At 34.2% G+C, this 13,396-nt stretch overlaps 1 protein-coding gene across 17 annotated transcripts in view; it reads left to right on the top strand.

Annotated features, from left to right (window-relative positions):
* The window catches only part of ROBO2 (roundabout guidance receptor 2), a 1,638,467-nt gene that overhangs the window by 1,131,745 nt on the left and 493,326 nt on the right, over positions 1-13,396 (top strand). The window lies entirely within an intron of this gene.

Below are 13,396 nucleotides of genomic sequence, written 5' to 3'. Positions count from 1 at the left end.
GATTTCATTTATATAAGCTTTTCAAAATGACAAAATTATAGTGATAGAAAATAGATTAGGGGTTGCCAAGAGTTAGGGATGGTGTAGACGGAGGCATAGGTGTGACCGTGAACAGAGAACAAGGAGGTATTCTTTGTGTTGATGAAACAGTCATGCATCTTGATGGTGATGGTGATTACACAAAGGTGTACACACGGTAAGATGTTATAGAATAACCTACACACGTACATTGTACCCATGTCAGATGCCTAGTTTTGGTATTATGCTATCATTATATAAGATATAACCATTGGAGGGGTAACTGGGTGGAGGGTACACAGGACCTCTGTACTAGCTTTACAATTTATTATAAATCCATAATTATTTCAAAATAAAAAGTTAAAATAAATGAATTGTTAAACTCTCTTAGATATACATTAAAATATAAATAAGAAATATCTTATTAGGAACCAAATTATTTATTCATTTGTTTATTGACTTAAAGAGCGAGGCAGATAGGGGCAGAGGGAGAAAGAGAATCCCAAGCAGAGTACAGCCTGAAGCCCGACCCTGGGCTTGAATTCACAACCCTGAGATCATGATCTGAGCCAAAATCAAGAGTCAGATGCTCAACTAACTCAGCCACCCAGGCACCCCCTGAATAATTTACTTTGTAACTTTTAAATATTTATTTATTTATTTATTTATTAAATATTAAGAACGAGAATTGTTTATTTTATTTTTTTTAAAATTTTTATTTATTTATGATAGTCACACAGAGAGAGGCAGAGACATAGGCAGAGGGAGAAGCAGGCTCCATGCACTGGGAGCCTGACGTGGGATTCGATCCCGGGTCTCCAGGATCGTGCCCTGGGCCAAAGGCAGGCGCTAAACCGCTGCGCCACCCAGGGATCCCAACTTTTAAATATTTAAATGTTTTACTTAAATACTGAATATTTCATATTTTTTGTGACTTGTTTGTGATCTGTTTAAAATTACTTAATCAGACTTACAAATTCATTGAATTCATAAATTCAACATGCAGTACATTCTACATACAGTTCTATGAATTTTCCTTCTGTTTCTGATTTTTGCTCCATCATGGTTGTTTAGTTTAATGATAGGCATTTTTTAAGGGGAAGCTGTGGAGGTTAATGTAAAATGGGTGTGGTTGTTCATGGGAGTAAAGAGTCCCTAATATATGATAATGAATGGGATCCTTTAGGGTCCTTTATATAGCTGCTGAAATTCTCTTACTCTAAATTCCATTGAGATTAAGAAATGCAATCCAGCCTGATTCTTTGTTGCTAAAACTATGGGTAGAATACTGTTAGTAGTTCTGAGTGTCAAATTAAATGCACCATGAAACGAGGAATACTTCTAGATGAGAAATATCAAGTGTTTAAGACTGTCACAAGTAGGAAATGTAGAAGGAATTGGATTTATTGAACCAGGAGCATTGAAGACATTGGTAGGTCTGGTAGTTCTCACCAAGCACATCAAGAACTGTCAAGACAAAGAGAGAATATACTTGTTCTGTTGACTTTTGAGGAAAGAAAAGAACCACTAGATAGAAGTTGCAGATTTTGCCTTAGCAGGCTGGGCAATGATATCGTGTATGACTTCTTTCCTGGGATCTTAAGGATTACAGGCAGACCAAAACCAATGTGATAATGTGATCAGAAGAAAACCTTAAAAATTGTGTAGAACTATATATTTTTGGTATGACTTTGCTTTATTTTTCCTCAAAGGAAAAATCAGTCTCCCACAATAATGAAACAAAGTGACAAACAGTCTTGGTGACCTATTCAGTTGCAGAATAATCCTCATCACTTTCCGATTCACAAGGAATTCTATAAAGTAGAAATAATTTCCTTAAATTTAGTATTATCATGTTTCATGAAAAGTCCTTGGAAAAATCCCATTTGTCCACACATCTTACACATCTTATTTTGAAATCCTCTGAGATTATAAGCAATTAAATTAATTGCATTTCGTAGCCCAACCCCTCATTTATAACATATAATTCCCCAGGACCCACATGTCCAAATTCAAGAGCAGCTTGATAGAAAGGCTGATTTATTTTTGTTTTCTTCCTGGATCTGCTTTGAATATTCTTAAACGAAGGGGGGAAATGCTGTGTTTAATATTCATATAGGATTTTCTTTTTAAAAGCAGCCTCTCTCCAAAGTCTGTTGTTAAACAGGGCTACCTAGAAAGGGGTCAACTTGTAAAACCCTTCCTAAGTACTTGTTTGGTTCTTTAGGATTGATGGATAAGCTGATAGAATCTAATCTCCAAATGTGTATGTCATTAATAGAGATGTAAGAATCTCAATTTACTTTGTCTTTTTCTATTCTATCACATCATAAGGAAAAGCTTTACTAATGAAGTACCCAATGGTAATAACCCATTATATGCTAGAATCTCTTTATATCAGATGACATGCAAATGAACTGTTCTATTTCTGTGGAGAAAGAGAGACAAGGAGTGGTCTAGTTAATCATACTTGAGGGCTGCCATAGTTGTCTTCTGGGAAATATTATCATTATTCATTCTTATTTAAGGGTTCTTATCCTGTGCATAAGAAAATCTCCCATTCATTCCATTTGGGTTTGATGTTAATTACAGGGGCATTAATGGAAGCTTTCTCACAAGAAATAAATGTAGGATTAAATCAGGAAAAAAAAAAAAAGACGCAAACTTCGGGTGAATCAGGTCATCGTAAAACCGTGCATTTAGAAGCTGGCAGGTTGGAGGAACTTTAGAGATCATCAGTCTTGTTCAGGAGTAGAAACTGAGGCCCTGAGAAATGAACTGACTTAATCTGAGCCCCTAGCTGGTGAGAGGCAGGCTTAAGATGACAAATAAGGAGCCAGTTTCATGAGACAGCGATGTAGGGAAAAGATAATTCTGGGAATTTCTTTTTCCAGAAAGCACCAGATTCTGCCCCTTCTACTGTTAACTAGGTCTGTAATTCTTGGCAAACGTTTAATCTCTCTGAGTCTGGTTTCTTGAATTTAAGGTTGAGGAGGATGGGCTAGATCATTTGTCCTCGAGAAAAGGGAAATCAAACTGAGCTAATATAAAGGGTCATCTATGATTACTGAACTAAGTTTATTGGAAAAAAAAGAGATTTCTAATATATCATTTACATTTGGCTTCAAGAAACTTAGAGGAGCCAATCTTGGATATCAAGTAAGTTTAGCAGCAGTCTTTAACTGGCCTGTCCCCCAGTCTGTGCAAATTTCTTCTTAGCCCAGATAATATCTTTTTTTTTTTTAAACTATTTCTTCATGTGAATTCTGGTTGACAACAAGTAATTGATAATATACTGGTAAGTGAGTTTTTTCCTTAATCTTCCATGTCTTTTAAGGAATTAACTGATCGTGTATCCACATCTATGCAATCTCTATTCACCTTGTCACCATATAATTAAGTCATTTTTCTTTTTTAATCAGGCAATCAGGGTCTAAGGTAAATGATGTTTTATGCAAAATTGTATACATTCTGAACCAGTATTTCTGGTCTCTTTAAGTTTAATGCAAACAAAGGAGTATAAATTTCTAGTATATAACTTGAATCTTGTTTTGTTTCTCTAAGAAGGAAATGAAGATTTTTTGTTGTTGTTGTATATATGACTTATCCTTAGTATATAAAGTATTGTATTAGGTAAACTGCCCATTTGCTATTTACCAAAATACTTTCACCTAAATTTTGTGATTTTATGTACATAAACAGGCATATATTAGACCAAAATTACGTTTCTCTTCTCTTTGGACCCATATTATCTGAATTACTATAAAGACCTTTCTGCTGTGCATGTCAGTTTGTTTTCCTTTTCTTTATTTTGTCTTTCACTTTGATATGTTTTTCTGGTTATATGTAATATATTCTTATTTCAGAAATGTGAGAAACTATTGAGGAGTTAAAAAAAAGTACTGTCAGAAATAAGCATCATTATTTCCACTATGTTTTAATGCATTTGTTAACACTATCACTATCGTAATAGACAATCTGTAAAATGAATTCAATTTTGTGTAATACTCCAATAAAATAAAAGATATAAATACTATACATATAAATAAATCGCTCTATAACTTGGTCATATTAGATAAGATGTAACATAATTTTAAGTTTTTATTTCTTCAAAGAATTAGAAATTTGGATGTCTCATAATAATTGCTTGCACGTATACTCAGGACATAGAAATAATCTAAATTGCAAACATGTTTAGTAAGTCCTTCCAAATTCTAGCATTGTGGTTTCATGAATGTTTTCATGTAATGGTTTTACTTCCAACTATTCTATAATATCTCTGTAAAATAAGTTAAAATTATTAGTTTTTCTGTCACCAAAAAAGTTGTTTTCAGCTTTCTAATGGTGGTGATACCTTTTGTGAACACTAGCCCTTCCTCTACCTTTTTATATCAACTAATGTATGATAGGCCAAATTTTACATGGTAAAAAATCAACATAGTAATTGTTAATTCATGGGCTCACTAGACTTTGATGGCCTTTTTCACAATTGTTATCTTTTTTTTTTGCTTGAGAGTTTGTAAGTAGTTTATTCTTCATTTCTCTTTTAAAATTTTATTTATCGATTTCTTTTCTTTTTAAAATTTTTTAAAGATTTTAATTCCAGCTAGTTAACATGCAGTGTCATGTTAGTTTCAGGTGTACAATATAGTGATTCCACAATGTATTCTTCATTTCTTAAAACTTTTTTTAACAAGTTGGTATCATTGGTTCTGGAAAGCAAATTTCAAATAGTTTTCTTTTTATATGTGATGTCAGTTCTCAGAAAAATCAGTTCATTGCATCCAACTGATTTTCCTTTACCTTTCCAGAGTCCTCAGTTGGAGTGACCTTTGGAGTGACTGGTGTCTTGAGTGATGTAGTTAATGAGATCTAGCGACATCATGACCCTGACCCCTTCATGGCCCTGGCTCCTCTCATCCATCTTCTTAACCCCACAGGCTGAGTCAGTGTGTAGAATCAGGATTAAACAAGTGTGAATAAACAAGTTCAAGAGTTTTCTGTCATGACTGCCAGCTCATGGCAGTGGCAAAGTAAGACATAGAGAACTTAATACTGAGAGTGGTCTTTTGTGCGCCTCCATGAATCCTGCCAGAGAGATCCTACTGTTTGTGGTCAGTGCAGTGCATCTAATCTCAGTTTGCTCCATTCCTGGACGGTGATGGCAGTTGGCCTTTATAATCACATAGCTGTTGGCACATTCAATGAAAGGATGGCTGATCTATCACTTACCCAATGTCACACGTTAGGGAACCTTTTATCTCATTAACTATGATTAATGTTTGTATGTAATGGGCTTGTCATGTAACTGTTCATATTCAGCAATTTTGAATCCCTTAGCTTATGTGAATGGTGAAGGTATTTCTTTTTCAGAGGAGAGCTTTATCATAAGGACTGAGTAGGTGTTCTGAAATCACCATTGCCCCATGGCAGAAAATAACTCTGTGATACAACTCCTCCTTAACTCTTTCCCCATTATTGAAGTTTCATTGTACTACCTGTCACTGAACTTGGGATGTCTTTATATAATTGCAGTCTAATTGAGAAATACGAACAGTTTGGTTTATATAGAAAAAAAAATAGGAGAAAAAACAGTAGAACTTTAAGGAAACATTTGTCTGTCCTCTCTTGGCTAAAAAGTTGTTTTCCTAATACGATTTCCTAAGTCTGTTTTCCCAAAGTGAGATGAAAGGGATAGAGATAAGGGATGCAGTTACTTTCTTGCCTATGGCTGTGGTTCTTGCTTTATCTGGTCTACATTTGACAAGTCCTTCCCCTTAGCCCAGGGCAGCATTTGATAAGTTGACCAGTCAGTGATTAAACATATTTATTTAGTTCAATGGGTCAGAGCTATTGCGACAGATAGAAAATTACTGATGGATGATCAATTTCAGCACCTCTGACATCTGGCCTCAGTGTAGTCCATCATCTGAGGACTCATAACGCATTTGCTTGGACAATAACATGCTCAGCTACCTGTGTGATCACAGACCTGGATATTGGAAATATTTTGTTCAGAATTAATAAGACTGAAGTCACAGGAATTAGAAGAGTTCTGCAGTAACATTTGAAAACTTAAAAACACCCAGTAATTTATACTGTTTATGTCCAGAATGAGAGCTGACTTGTACTTTATGCTCTGCTGTTTTGGGTGATGTTTTTATTGTTTCTTTAACAAGTGTATATTGGAATTGATGAAATAGGTATTCGGAAATACTTTGGAAGCAATATTACATATAAAAAGATTACTTGTGTCAAAATACTCTTTGTAAAATTTTTAACGAGTTAAAATAACCGTCTTAAATTTGGGGTCTACTGAAGTTACAGGATTATCAAAATAAAATAACTCAAATATCTACTATTCAAATTCTTTCAAAAAAGATTTGTAAAAACCTTTTTTCTATACATTATTACTGTTGAATGGTTCTTCTATCCCAAATGAATTCTAAAAATAAAGAATAAGAATCTTGTAGCAAATGCTAATCGAACATGGAGATATATTCTACTCCTCTGTCTAGTTCATTAAAATTTATTTGAATGCAATCTTCTTCACATTCCTACTTCAGACTTCCACATAAAATTTAAGAGTAATCTTGTGATCAGTTTTTTAAACAAATATGATTCAGGTCAGCAGTTTGTTTTACTGTATGCTCAAAACTCAAAATCTGGCCACACTTGCTGAAAATTAATAGGTCACAATAGATAAAAAGCTTTATCTTTTATTTTGGCTCTACCCTCATTTTTAAATATTTCATGTGACTATTCCTATATCTCTGTGTTCATGTGTCTAATGGCCTACTTTATGACAATCCTGCATTTAATATTTATGTATGCTGTCATAAAAATATTTGTGAAGCTGAAAATGATTCTAAGTCTTTAAATAGCTTACTTTCACACATTTCCTTGAATTTTCAAGCTGATGAGAACTTAGAAATATTCTTTGCTCATAAAATAAAGATTCAGCTCATTGACATTACAGCTTATATTTATTCACTAAATCCACACCTGAGCTATTTGTCATAAAATTGACAGACCCTGTGTAATGTCCAGTTCTTTTAATTTTCTTTTTTTTTAAATGTATTTATCTATTTGAGAGAGAGAGAGAGAGCGAGCGCAGGGAGAGGGGCAGAAGGAGAGAGAGAGAGAGAATCCCCAAGACAACTCATTGCTGAGTGTGGAGGGCAATCTGGGGCTCTGTTTCAGAAGCCTGAGATCATGACCTGAGCTGAAATAAAGAGTAGGATGCTCAACCAACTAAGCCACCCAGGCACCCTTGAATGTCCAGCTTTTGTACAATAGGTGATGACCTGGCAATATTACAGGCCATATGGTCATTTTTTTTATTGCTAAAGACTTCCTGATTTGTCTTAAAATTAAGTGAGGTTTCTTTTATACTTCTGCAGAAATCTTCAGCAGTTGACTGCAGCATTTTATCAACCTATCTCTCCTGGAGAACTCTAAGTTGGCTTGGAAAATTTTGGAATGAATTTGAGAGTTTCAGGATCCTTTCTTAAATCTAGATGTATGTATCAGTAAAACTGTTATAGATATTCAGATAAGACACAATTAAAAAATAAGGGAGGTCAGATGAAAATAACTGAATTTGATTTGGAGCATTGATTGGAAGTTATGGGGAAGGCATTGTGACATTTTCCTTAAAGAGCAGCCTCTCTAAATAAAACAGCGTTTCACATTTGTAATTTACTTTATCCTTAAAAATGATGACCAACACCTAATGCTTTTACAGATATTTTGCACTTTACTTTTAAAATTGGAGGAGGGGTCACTTGGTGCTCCATATTTTGATTAATAGTTAAATGTCCAAATTTGCCTTCCCTTTTATGTTACACTCTACCTCTCTCTGAAATAACATAAAATTTTTTTTGTTTATAATTTATGGCATATAAACTGTATATAAGTTGCCAGAAGTAGGTCAACAAATATTTCCATAAAAAATGATCAAACATGGAAAAGTAATATACATTATTTTGGAATAAAGATCATATGGATCAATCCATTACATGAAAACCTGTGGTTCCATCAAAATGAATCAACTCCAAGAAAAATATTGAATAATATGAATTGATGTGTGTTGAATTTTCTTTGGGTAAAGGAATGCTGCTACATTAGATTGCCAGGTGCTTTCACATAGAAAAGGATGTTATCATCTGTAACCTTACAGGGACACTGAGCAATTAAGCACAGTAATGCATGCTAAAGTGCCTTATGAGCTATAAAAAGCTCCAACAATGTGAAATATGTTATTTAATGTTGTTTGAGTTTGTTGAAGTGGACAGTAGGGAAGAGAACACACAGCAATCCATTCTTAGAGGCTTCTGTGCCCACAGTCTAAGACTTATGGTTCTATGGAATTCATATTGACATGTAATGATTTTTCATGCAAGGACATTAACATTGGCCAATTTCATGTACTAAAATGTAATGCAAGAAGACGCTCAGAGTCACTATTTTTAAATGCTGCCTTCTACACTGCCCTTGTAAGCATTTGAATCACTAATTTGGAATGACTTTTATCCTGGTCTATTGTTTTTTTTTTTTCCATAAACCCTATTAAGTGCCGTTTTTTTTTTTTTTTTTTTTTTTTTTTGCTTCTTTTAAATTATTGGATTAGTGTTTTGGGTCATCAACAACCTTGATTTTCTGCATGTAAATTCCATTTTTTAGGCATTGTGAGGAATAGTTATGATACCTAGTGAATGGAAACACAATTATTTTAACTTGTAATATGCATTGGCATTTATTACAGTGTGCCCAGCATATGCATTGTGCAGGATAACTTTGGGAAGATATGAAAAGGACTAAGACAGTGATGCTGACATAGTAATCTAATAATTTTACTTGGGTGACCTAAAAGGATTTAGACAATGGGGGAATTTTGCAAATTATGAAGCTTCTGAAACGTGTGCTGAAAGAATACAAAGTAAATCACATTATGCCTCTGATCTGTATTGATTCATATTATAATTACCTCACAAAAAAACTGATGATATGCTAATATTAAATTGGTAGTTATAAGTTGATAGCAATATTTTATTTATTTATTTATTTATTTATTTATTTATTTATTTTGATAGCAAAATTTTAAATGTGATGTAGCTACACAAAATACGGAAGGAAAGTTTGCCTTTATTCCATGAATTTAAGATTAACCTGGCACAATTATGATTTCTAGTAATTACAAAGATAGAATTCAATCGCACAGCTGGAATTAGAGTGATAGCAATTGGATTTAAAAATTTTTTGTGAGCTATGTACTCTGCCCTCTTCTGTATTCAGAATATTATACATCTCAGCCAAGTCTGAATACAGACTTTAGGACAAAAAACTGAAAAAACAATTGAGTTATCATTTTAGTGATTTGAAAGGGCAAATTAAAGTTGGAAATTATTGTACCTGTAGCCAGCCTTTTCTGACACTCTCCTTACAATGAGGACTCTCCCCAATGTCTTATTAATCAGTGTTTGGGTGAATTAATAGATTTACATATTATTTAGTAGACATTTAGTATTATTATATCAGTATGAGTGTAAGCTATTGCTAATTTTTTTAATACTTTTACTAAGATCCATGTAAGTTTTTCACTTGTTTAAATTAAGTAAGGAATAATTTTGTTTTAAATATTTTCCAGTTAGTTAAGCCAGAGTTTTTTGGCTTGTTTTGTTTAAGCCATGATGCTCTGCTGGAAATCAATCTTAAAATTTTTATTTTATATTATGTATTATGATTTTGTTTTATTTAAATTTATTTAAATAAATTAAAACTTTTTTTATATTATGTGTTAGTTGGAATTTCTTGAGTAAAAATTCTGAGCATAAGTTCACTTTGTATTATTAAATCTTGAGTATACATGATCTAGTATTTGAGTGAAAAATTTGGCCTTTTCTTTACTTAAGTCGAACACTGATTATATTTGGGAAATTTTTCACACGCCATTTCATCTTCATTTCAAACCACTGATGTTTAGAATATTAATTTATTCTTTTCTTTATGAGGATTTTAAATGACAGGTGGTACAAAAACTGTCAAAAGCCATATAGCTAGTCAGAAGGGATTTTTGACACATTTCCCATGTGTCAGTTCAATGATCTGGATTTCTTTACACTTAAAATAATATCTAGAGTATTTGTTCTTAGGAAGAATTTTTAGGATTGGTCTTTTTGTGAGTATGAAGTACAATAAGCAATTGTGATTTTGGGAGTTCAGGATCTTGGTATATTGAGGTATAACTCTATTCTATGTGGATGAAGTATATAACTGCCCCAAATATAAGTGTGTTTGTGTGTGTGTCTATATGCGGAAAAAGAGCAAAAAAATAGTATTCAGCATTAATCTATTTTCCAGTTATACACATGTGGACTGTTTACTTTGTGATCACAAACATAGGCAATTTGTGTTTTTTTTCTTAATTTCAGACTAGTGCCCCTTACCACCTATGCCTTCAGATAGATGTAAATTTAGTGGTCGTCCATACACATGTGTGCATGAGTAAGCATTACCTAGGCAGAGAGTTGAGGTTATAACTTAGTTCTTGCCATCTCTTCCCTTTTGTGCAAACTGGAATAGTTAATAAGTAAATTCTTCATTAGCTTTCATAATCAAGGAATATATAGAAAGCCACAAAGTTAGCTAATTTAAACTCAGATTATTGCTAACCCAGTACTAGACTTAAAGAGAAAGACTGCTCAAAAGGCTGAAGTCCAGTCAAATATCTTTCTTACAGTGATGACAACATAAAAAATGAAGCTATGATGCTTTACTCAAAGCTTCCTTCTCAGATCTATTCCACATGTGGTGTTGTGGTAATATTGCAAGCAGTGAAGTATTAAAACAGTTTTGTCTTGTATTCTTTCATTCTGACAGGCCAATGACATAATGTCGACAAGCCATGTCTGATAGATTTGAAATTAGAAGTGAATGCCCTGCCTTTTTTCCCTAGCTCTTGCCTAATGGCCTTTGAGCCAATATGCTATTTCACTGCTTCTGACATACAATCTTCCACAGTAAGTCTGGGAACAGCTTGGGAGGGTATTTTCTCAGGCTGCAAAGGATGGTTTGATCAAAACCATATTACTTTGTTATTAAAAGAGAAGAATGGAGAGGAATCAACAGTAACAACAAAGTCTGGTTCAGGATCTGAACTCCAAAAAGCAATTTGCCAATAAAGATACTAGCCCTATACATACAGTTTAATTATTTCACAACAAAGTTAACCAGCTGATTTTCATAAATGCCATGGAACAACAGCATTTAGACAGAAAAAATAGAAATTTAAAAGGCTCTGCAGAGTGCCTACACTATATTGTATTGTTCTACTATATAGTTTATTATATGGTAATTGTGTCATCCAGGAAAATGATAAGCATGGAATCATGACTTTAAATACTCCCAGGCAGAAATGTAGTCGGGTTTTTTGTTGTTGTTGTTGTAGTTTTTTTCACTAAACCAAAATTTTCCTTCTCAACTATATAATTTGAGATTTTTTTTAATTATTGCTTTTGTAAAGACATGGAAAAATTTAGAGAACTCGAAAATAATTGAAATTGATTATTAGAAAACTTTGCAAGTATTTTCTTCAATTATTTAATTAATGAAGTACTTACTACAGTTTATTATGAATCTAACCTGTTTCACTGTGCATTAAGGCATTGTTCTTGCTCTTTGACTACTAATTGGAAAAAAGGACATACACATATGAAACTGTTGGCCATTATAGGCAGTGGACAAGAAAGTAATAAATATAAGTAGATGCGGGACGCCTGGGTGGCTCAGTGGTTAAGCGTCTGTCTTCGGCTCAGGGCGTGATCCTGGAGTCCCGGGATCGAGTCCTGTATTGAGCTCCCTGCATGGAGCCTGCTTCTTCCTCTGCCTGTGTCTCTGCCTCTCTCTCTCCGTGTCTCTCATGAATAAATAAATAAAAGCTTAAAAAAATATATAAGTAGATGCTTAGGATAGAAGCTTTACTATATATACATACACACACATGTATGCGTGTGTGTTTGCATGTGTGTGTATAAAACATTTAAATAAATGCTTCCATGAAACAAATTCTTATTGGAAACCCAGTGTCCAGAGGCCAGGTCGGATAAAAGTCAGGGATGTCTATTCCTTCCTTTCTTGAATCTTCAGACAGTTCAAATGGTTTAAAACCATTTTCATAGGATACCAGGGAGTCCTATGCTAGATGCCAGCTATGGTGTAGAGGAGTTGGTGAAGCCTTCCTCTTTGGGAAGATGTTTCCTGAACCAAACAGAATTCAAAAAAATTGGAAGAGAGGATAATAGGTCATATCAGAAAGGAAGAATGTTGTGAAGACAGAGATGTTGAGGGGGAACCTGGGTGGCTTAGCGGTTGAGCATCTGCCTTTGGCTCAGGGTGTGATCCCGTAGTCCCGGGATTGCGTCCCACATTGGGGTCCCTGCATGGAGCCTGCTTCTCCCCCTGCCTATGTTTTTGTCTCTCTCTTTATGTCTCTCATGAGTAAATAAATTAAATCTTTAAAAAAAGAGGGAGACATCAAGCCATGAAGAACCTGTTTTTTTTTTTTTTTTTAGGGGCTATAGGAAGACCAGCTTGGTAGGAGTAGAGTTTAAAATATTGACTTATAAGGAGCCTAGGTCAGGTGCAGCTGAGTTAACAGGAACCACAAAAGTTGAGTTTTGTTTTGTTTTAGTATCCAAGAAGCAATATGACTATATCTAAGGCATCACTGAAAATGGACATGACATGGGCACCTGGGTGGCTCAGTCGTTAGGCATCTGACTCTTGATTTCAGCTCAATTCATGATCTCAGGATTGTGAGATCAAGGCCTGTATTGGGCTTCATGGTGGACCCTACTTAAGATTTTCTCTTCCTCCCTCTCTGTCTGCCCCTCCCCCCTCTCTCCCTCTCTTAAAAGAAAGACAAAAAAGAAAGAAAATGTATATGACACAATGAAATCAGTGTTCTATGAATTAACATCTGATGGACTCGGGGGAATGTATTGCTGTGCAAAATCAAGTCAAAGTAGGAGGATAGTGGAGATGTTTGCTGGATTCTTGTGTTCACTTTGTTAACTTTAGGAATAGTAGTGCAGTCACATTCTTTTAATACCCTATGTTACCCATAAAATATATGCATACTCCACTATGCATCTTATTGGAGCAACCATTTTTAGCTCTGATTAAAAGTAACAAATTGATTTATCCATCATAATTGCATACAGCTTCCAAGGACTTCTTTTGCTCTTTCTTGCCCTTCCTCCCTTCTCCTTTTCTCTCTTCTTATTTTCTCTGTTCTCCTTTTCTTTCTTTCTTTTTCTTTCTTCTTTCTTTCTTTCTTTCTTTCTTTCTTTCTTTCTTTCTTTCTTTCTTTCTTCTT

This window comes from Canis lupus, chromosome 31, assembly GCF_011100685.1.
Source record: "Canis lupus familiaris isolate Mischka breed German Shepherd chromosome 31, alternate assembly UU_Cfam_GSD_1.0, whole genome shotgun sequence".
NCBI classification, from domain to species: Eukaryota; Metazoa; Chordata; class Mammalia; order Carnivora; family Canidae; genus Canis; species Canis lupus.
Note: the sequence above shows the minus strand (reverse complement) of the source record. Positions and strands in the feature narration are given on the sequence as shown.